Below are 8,527 nucleotides of genomic sequence, written 5' to 3' on the forward strand. Positions count from 1 at the left end.
ACACATACACACAAACACATACACACAAACACACACATACACATACACACACATTTGAAATCAGTAGATATTTATATTTTACCTCCCTGGTCAATAAACAATAGTGGAGGGTCTGTTTTTTAAAATTTTTATATTTATTTGTTTGTTTATTTATTTAGGAAGAAAAAGGCCTGGCACCAGAGAAGCCAAAAGTTAGGGGGAAATTAGTCAAAACCAAAATGATCTTCTGAATTGAAACACTCCCCTCAAGATTAGTGAGTTCTGAGGGTCATGTGAGGGAAACCAACCGCCTGTAAGCAAGGATGGACTTCATCTTTCTGGGGACCAAGACTAGTCACATGAATGTGAATGATACGATATTCTGGGACAAGGCCAAAGGAATCGGGGTACAGTCATGGCATGAGTCGGCAGGAAGGAAAGGGTTTCCCCCTTCCGTTTTTATTTCCCCAAGAGCCATGTTCATCAAGATATCATTGTGGATGGAAAGCACCCATTTTCAGTGTATAACCATACAAGTTTTGACAGGGTTATTAAATCGTATTTCCCTCATTCCCCTTTGCAGTTGACTGTTCTGGCCACTCCCAGGCCTTGGCAACTGCTAGTCTTCTAGGTTTGCCTTTTCCAGAAGGCTCGACACTCATAAGCATACCGAGAAGCAGAAGACGTTAGAGTCTAACCTCCAAGCGCAACTTCTCGAGATCGAACGGCCACTTAAAGCAGATGGCGCCGTTGGCAAAGATCTAATTAAAAGTGCCATAGATAATGGAAGTGTGTAGATGTGTAACTTTATACTAAATGCTGTCAATCATTCTGTTGTCAACTGGTGACCAGGCAGGTGCTTTCCCAGACCCCTTTAGACAGCAAGCCCCATATTCTGCTTTCATTCACCTTCATCACTGGGCATAGCTACCAATATGTTACCATAGTTACCAATTCCACATGTGCAAAACTGAACTTGTATTTGTGGCTCCATTCCTTGTCGTGGGCAGAACAAGAAGCTCCGGAGACCTGTGACTGTTTGTTTATTGTGAGCAGCAAAGGAGACTTTGCAGATGTTAGCCAAGGATGCTGAAATGACAAAATGATCCTGGAGTACATGTGTGGACCCAATACCACCATGGAGTCCTTGCAAGAGCTTAGGCAGGGTCAGAGAGAGGAATTTAACGGTGGCTTTGAAGGCAGAGGAGGTACCAAGAGCAAAGGGATTCTGGTGGGCCATAGAAGCTGGAGAAGGCAAGAGAATGACCTCTGTGCTAGAGGATCCCAAAGAAGTGCAGACTTCCTGGTGTTATAATTCAACCTAGTGAGACCCACACAGACGTCTGACATCAGAAGACCGATGAGGTTGTACATTTGTATGGTTATGAGTTCCAGAGTTTCTGACAATTTGTCATGGCAGCAATACATTCTCCAAATATCATTCTCTTGTATTTTCCCCTCATAGGGCGCTATTTCTGTCCAAGAAAGTTTCCAAGGCAAGGCTCCTGGATGACCTGTCTTTGACTGCCTACACCCTACATCCTCATCTTAACTCTATTTTCCAAACACCTCACAAAGGACACTTATTGATTCCCAAAGTTAGGACCTCTTCCCAACCCCTATTCTGGCTTTCTCTGACAACTCTCCATCAGAGTCAACACAAATTTCCTTAAAATCAAATATCAGATCATGTCACATTCTGTCCTAACAATCTTCAACAACTTCCCATTGTATCCAACAGCTTCCCATTGTACCCAATACCTTTATTGGCTTGCAAGCCAGACCTTGTATTCTAGGGCACCCCCTGCTTCCTCAAGCCCTCTTTCTCCTATTCCCCTGTTTCTCTTCTCCCCGGACCATACACATTCTCTTTCTTGAATAGAGATGTGCTCTCTCTCTCTCTCTCTCTCTCTCTCTCTCTCTCTCTCTCTCTCTCCCATATGTAGTCCTTTGTATGTGCCTTTCTTTCTATGGAAAACATTTTTTCCCTGGCCTCTGTCTATTTGGCTTTAGAGTTTGGCCTCCTCTGGAAGTACTTCCCACCTTTCTTGTGTGGAATCTGATGCTTTCCCCTCCTCTATTTTAGTGCTCAGCGAACTATCCTGTGATCACATGTCAAACTGTGGCTTCTCCAACCACATCTTCAAAAATCCATGAAACTTCTGGAGGGATGGAAGCCAAGCTTGCCCCACAGATATATTTTCAGCACAGATCACAGAATGGGGAGTGGAGTAGCTTCTCAACAAATAGACTTAAAATCCTGTCAAAAGATGCTTAGGTTCACAATTCAGAAAAGAGAGGGGTTTCCTTTGGCTTGCAGTGTTGGAGGGAACAGGAAGAGGTGAGGCAGCGGGAGACACTCGAGGAAGCATGTGCTATTTGTGTTGGCCCCGCTCCCTCCTATCCTTCTGCTGGGTGGAGGTGGGGCTGGGTGTCTGAAAACTTTAGTTCCTATAGTCCATTGTCAGCTGTGTCCAGAGTGGAATCTGAGAGCTCAGGAAGAGCTCTGGCTTTGAGATACCGTGCTGGCAGCTGCTTGATCGTCTCAGGGGTGTGGCCTCTAGACTTCGGCAGCCAGGCAGGGTGACAGACAGTACAGACCCACTCTAGGTAGCGCCTTTCTGTTCCACTTAGAACTGACAAGCAGCAGGTGGGAATTCAAGGCCTTCAACCTATGCACGCCCAGGCCCAGCCTCGTTTTTTTGTTCCTCAGCTCTCTCTCTCTCTCTCTCTCTCTCTCTCTCTCTCTCTCTCTCTCTCCTCTCCATCTTTCAACCACTCTGAAAACGACTGTCTACCTATAGCAAGTTTCCTTGCTTTGAAACGTGCACAGTAGTTTCTAGCTCCTATGTAGACCCAGCCTGATACTCCCATCAGAGACAGGGCAAGGGCAGAGAGAGAAAAGGATTCCATAGGCTAGACCACCACAAACAGATTTCCCATTATTAAGTGTTTGGGAGGGGGGTTGACAAGCACAAAATCTTTCAACTTGGCCAGAGCATGGAGGTGGAAGAGAAGTATAATAAAAAGCTACAGAAGCAAAAAAGGTCTGTGTTACAGAAAGAGTCAAACTACTGGTAGAAAAGTTTGTGCTGGTTTTGGCTAACATTGGAGATTTGCTGGGGTCTTGAATTACATGCTAAGATTGGAAATGCGCACGAGAAGATATTTCTGATTGTGGTTAAATGTCAGCAAAGAAGAAAAGGGATACAGAAGACTATCTGAAAGTGGTATCCGGTGGCTATGGCACTTTGTAGAAGGGAAAACCAGAGACGACACCACAATTCCCCCCATTTAACTGGAAGGTGGGGGTCATTCGGTGATGTCAAGAAGGCTGAATGGAAATGACTGGGGAGTTGTGGAAGGCAGAAAAGGCATCTGTAGTCAGCACTTTTAAGTCTCTGTTCATGTGATCTCATTTGATTTGCATTCCAATTTCTCCGCTCTTTCCACTAGTTGGCAAGGAGGTTAACTCTACATACCACAATCTGATAATCATAGGCAGAGAAGAGAGATCCAAGACGCAACAGTCGATGAGATCACCAAGGGTGAGAATAGAAAAATCAGACCTACTAGGGGAGGGGAGGCAAGGGGAGAGAAGACATAATGGAGGCAAGAAAATGGTCGGTTAGAAAGGCCAGTTAGCACAAAGACAGTTCGCATAAAGATCCACACAGCATTGCACTGTATAAAGAGAGGAAGAGAGACCATGAAACAAGCAAACAAACAAATAAGAATTGCCAACACACTGCCATGTTCTGTAAGATGTTAAGCTTATTGATGTTTAGGAAACATGCACACGTGGGTGTGCACACACGCGCACGTACACACACACACACACACACACACACACACACACACAGCGTTTGCAGGTAGTTACTTCAGTCATTTAGTGGAGACAGAGCTCATATTTCTTAGGGCTCAAAATCAGCCAAGTAGGAAGGACGGCAAGGAGGATGGCCTCCCTCTTCCCCCTGTTGGTTTTGTTCCCCTTGCCCACCACCCGTTCCCTCTGAAGATTCACTTACACATTACATGATACCACCTGATAGAGGCCCAGGCCAGGCCAACTGCTATTTTACTTATATGGAGCTAGCTTACTGACCTGTAAGCTTGAAGTTCAGTGGACACAGAGTCTGTGCGACTATTTACAGTTTATTGGGTGTGCTAAAGTTATGGATCAACATCGAAGACTAGTGTTCCCAGTGCCAGATACGGTCTCAAAGTTCTGAAGGAATTCTAGCATTTACTAAGTGAAGGTGGTGGTGGCCTGACTTCATAACATAAGAAAACAGAGCAAAAGAGCTTTCCACACGCACACACACACACACACACACACACACACACTTTTCCTCATGCAACTTTGTGTTGTATATATTTACATCCCCTTGAAGCTGCAGAACTGCCCTGACAGATATCACAAGTACTGAGCATCGAATACATCAAAGACCCCAGCAGAACTCTTGTAGACCGAAATCCTCTGTTGGCCACAGAAGCGAGAGAGGGCTTCTTCTCTTTGACAAACTGGATGAAGCAGAGTTAAATCGGATGACTTTATAAGGATTCCAGAATGCAACCTAAATCACACCTCAGGATCCTTTCACAGATCAGTGAGAGTCTTCCCAGTAGCTTCTAGAAAAAAGAATGAAGCCCTCATACTTCTGCTAAGGTCCACTTAATCTGCTAAGGTCTAGCGTCTACTCAATCAAATCGAACTTCATAAAATGCAGAGCCGGCTAAATCCAAATCTAAATATGTTCATAATGAAATGTCAGCTTTTCAATTTCATTCTTACGAACAAACAAGCCTGTTAAACATCCAAACATCGGTGCAGTAGGTGGGAACAGATGTCATCGTTTATTTAAAGATTAGTGTATTCAACAATGAAGGGGGTGCGTGTGTGTGTAGAGATGTTGCCTGTTCAACACAGCATCTTAGGAATTGAGCAGCTTTATTTCAGAAAATAAAATTGGGTTGTCTTATTGTTTCCTGGGATTTTACAGTATCTTCCAGATCATGTAACTCTGTTTTGTTTCTGTAGTGTAAGCAGGTCTATCTTTAAACTTCCCATAAAATTATTCCATTTGCAATGGATAAAATAAAACTGTCTAAATTAGTCTTGTTCTTGCTTAATTTTTCTAACCACTAACACCAGCCGCAGTAAATACAGTCAGCCTTCTATGTCTTCTCATTATCATCCCAGCCATAGACTCAGTCGAGCATCAAAGATGCTTGGGAAAAACAAAGCATATATAGAGTACCAACTTCTGTTCACATTATTCCAGAAACAGTATGTCAGAGCCACTAATTTGCATAGCATTTGCATTACATCAGCGAGTAAGAGTAAGTTAAAGATAATGTAAAGAATTTAGAAAGATGAGAGTACATCAGGTGGAAATATGACAAGAGTTTTATGTAGAGGACTTGAATATCCAAGAGACTGATAAATTTGCATGTGACACTTCACAGGGAATAGTTAAAAAAAAAATCCCAGTTAATTTCCATTTCCGGTCTGGAATTGATATTTTTCTGAAGTGTAAAACTTCAGAGATCCTGCTTCATCTCATGGTGCTTTCCTTCTTTATTTAGTCAGAGAGGGTGTGTGGGAAGGAGCGTGAGGGAGGAACAGGGATGGCTGGGTGGGTTCAGTCTACTCTTCCATCGCTGTCAAAAAGGAAAAAAAAGAGAGAGAGAGAGAGTCTGACCCCTTCCTGTCTCCGCTCACCACCTCCCATTCATTTCTCGGCCCACCACCATCTGCCTTCCAATCCCACATCCCATTGAGACGACTGTCATGAAGATGGCTGCTGTCTTCCAACTTGCCCTGCGCACTAACCTATTTTTAGGTCCCCTTCTAGGTGAACTTTCTGCAGCATGGGTTACGGGGGGTGTGCAGGCCCAAGCGCCACAGGCACGTGCTGGATGGCTGCAGCCCTCATAATGGAACGGCAGCCATCGAACCTGTCCGGGCAGGGCAGACGCTGGTGAGTCAAACCCCTGTCTCATGCTGGAGTGGGCATGTGTGTAGCTGTCCCTTCCACGGAAGCAGCTGCTGCGCCTCTATGGTTGGTCGGGGGGGGGGGCGGGGGGGGGGGTGGGGGGGCGGAATGTGGACATTGCTACGTCTTTTGATTTATTTCTGTTGTCTTTTTAAGAAGCCTGCTCTTTATGGGAATGTTTCCAGTTACTAAACATGGGCTCGATTTTTTTTTTTTTTTTTTTTTTTTTTAGCTGTTCATGGGACAACACACATCTCTCCTCTCTGAGGAGAGGCCTCTGGTGTTGATGGTTTCTGGCTTCTGGTGGTTTCTGGGCCTGGTTCTCTCTCCCATTTGCCTATTCATTTCAGTCTTCCCCGCACCCTTCACTCTCTCGTGCTGCAGCTCCCCAGCCTTTCCCCCTGGTCCTCTTTCGTAGTCTAATCCTCTTGGGTCATGCCACAGAACAGGGCAAGCGTTCTGGGCTTCCAACCAGAGCAGTTGTCCAGGGCCCCACACGCAGAAGGCTCAGTGCCTGGCTTAATGCTTTGCAGCTGCTGTCATGAAATTCTTATAATACTGTTTCAGTCTGTGAGAGAGGTTCCACGGGACAGCGGGACATGTGCAGCCACTTGGCATTTGAGCTTAAGTGCAGTCCATCTCAGCCCTAGGAAGGGTTCTGGCCACCTGTTCCTCCTCCGTTCCCACCCTGGGTCCTGCCTATCTCCTTCATCTACCTATCAGCCAAAGACTGCCGTTTCCCCTCACCCTGGCAGGGCTCTAAGTTCAAGGACAAGAAGATGGGGGGTTCTTATGCCTATTCTCAGTGGTAGGCAAGGCATGGCAGCCCTGGTCATTCCCACCTTAACTGGAGTAACATAATTTATCTGCTGGGGTATCACCTTAACTATCCAAGTCTAAGTAGTGGGCATATTTTGATGCAGATGTTCCAACACCTTCAGGGGTCACACAAACATCTGCCACCAGTTAGACTGACTCATGGAAAGGGGCATCTTTTTGCCCCTTGTTGATAAGGTGTGAAATTTTTTTGGGGGGGGCGGTATGTGTCATCTTCCAGACCTGAGTTCATATAGACCTTTTGAGTCCCAAACTGGTCCTTGAGCACCTGAGAGAGTCTAAAGTTTCCCTGAGAATGTCGTGAGATCCTTCAGGTCAACCCACCCCTGATGACCCTTTCCCAATTTCTCCTTTTTCTATCTTGTGTTGATGAGTTCTGATCATATCGCGGCACCTCCCGGTCAGGCCACGAGGGATGAATCATATGATTTTAGTGGTTCTACACAGGAATAAAATGTTGTAGTATTTCTGAAAATGACATTAAATTAATGCCAATAATACCATTTCAGTACTTTGAGCATTAAATAGCAGATTAAAACCACCACCACCAACAACACCACCAACACCAACAACAAACCCACCATAATATGTTGAAAGTCAGACCAGGGCAGAATGGAAATGCTTAAAGGCTCGAATTCCAGTTCAGTAGTGCCTTTAATAGTGCCCGCCCCTGTTTTCAAGGGACCTCAGTTTCATTGTTATTCAGGACCTACCCATTCTGTAACTGACTATTCACAGGTCTCCACTGGCAGGGTCTCCTATATCTATAGACTGGACCCAGGTTTTCCTCATCAGACCCATATCAGAGGCTGTGTTCTGCAAGGCTACCTGAAGGGAAGATCATAGGCAACCTTGATATGGCCTGCTCATTCTATCTCATCTGCATGCTGGCTTCTTGCCTCATATTTCCTCCTTCTCTAATTAAATATCATCTAAGCACTCTCATAATATCTTATAGATATTAAGTTTTTGAATGAATGAATGAATGAGAGGATCATGTCCCATATTCAAGTTGCCACCACATTCTAACTTTCCACACTTTCTCATATTCCCAAACTCAAAATGAATCTGTTGCCACTCAGATACAGGGCCTGCCTTTGGCTTGATCTTAGTCTTCTTGGAGGAGTAGATATATAAGTGAGGAATTACAATATAGCATGATAAATGTTGTGATAGTAGGCTCTAAAGATCACTGAATGAAGGATAATTAGTTCTTCCTGGTCAATCATGAAAAGGCTTCCGGGAAGAGGCAATGAATGAGTTCGGTTTGGAACAATGAATGGATATTTGAGGCACAGTATATAGTATATAATATATATTCTATTTCTAGGAATTCCTAGGGGACTGGAAGTTCATTTTCAGCACAGATGCCAAGAAGAAGAGACCAGAAAGGAAAACTGGGGTGGGGGAGGGAGGGACTTTTGATGACAAAAACAGTATATCGAAAGTTGACGAGTGGTGAAATCACTCCTATAATTAAAAATTTTAGCAGGCTGTGTTAACATGCTATTTCCTAAAGTTTCATGGCTGTGTGGTAAAGATCCACTCAGACCCATTTCTTAAGCTTTCTCATGCTAAACATGCAGGTAAGATCTTTCTGATGGTTAATTTCTCCTTCTCTTCTCTTCTCTTCTCTTCTCTTCTCTTCTCTTCTCTTCTCTTCTCTTCTCTTCTCTTCTCTTCTCTTCTCTTCTCTTCTCTTCTCTTCTCTT

At 44.5% G+C, this 8,527-nt stretch overlaps 1 protein-coding gene across 1 annotated transcript in view; it reads left to right on the forward strand.

The window, feature by feature from the left end:
* Positions 1–5,927: 5,927 nt before the first annotated feature.
* Stim2 (stromal interaction molecule 2) overlaps positions 5,928–8,527 on the forward strand; it is a 151,479-nt gene continuing 148,879 nt past the window's right edge. The window contains exon 1 of the mRNA XM_029545104.1: positions 5,928–5,963. The gene's annotated coding sequence lies outside the window, so the exon portion shown is untranslated. The remainder of the gene's footprint in view (positions 5,964–8,527) is intronic.

Source organism: Mus pahari, chromosome 13, assembly GCF_900095145.1.
Source record: "Mus pahari chromosome 13, PAHARI_EIJ_v1.1, whole genome shotgun sequence".
Lineage (NCBI taxonomy): Eukaryota > Metazoa > Chordata > Mammalia > Rodentia > Muridae > Mus > Mus pahari.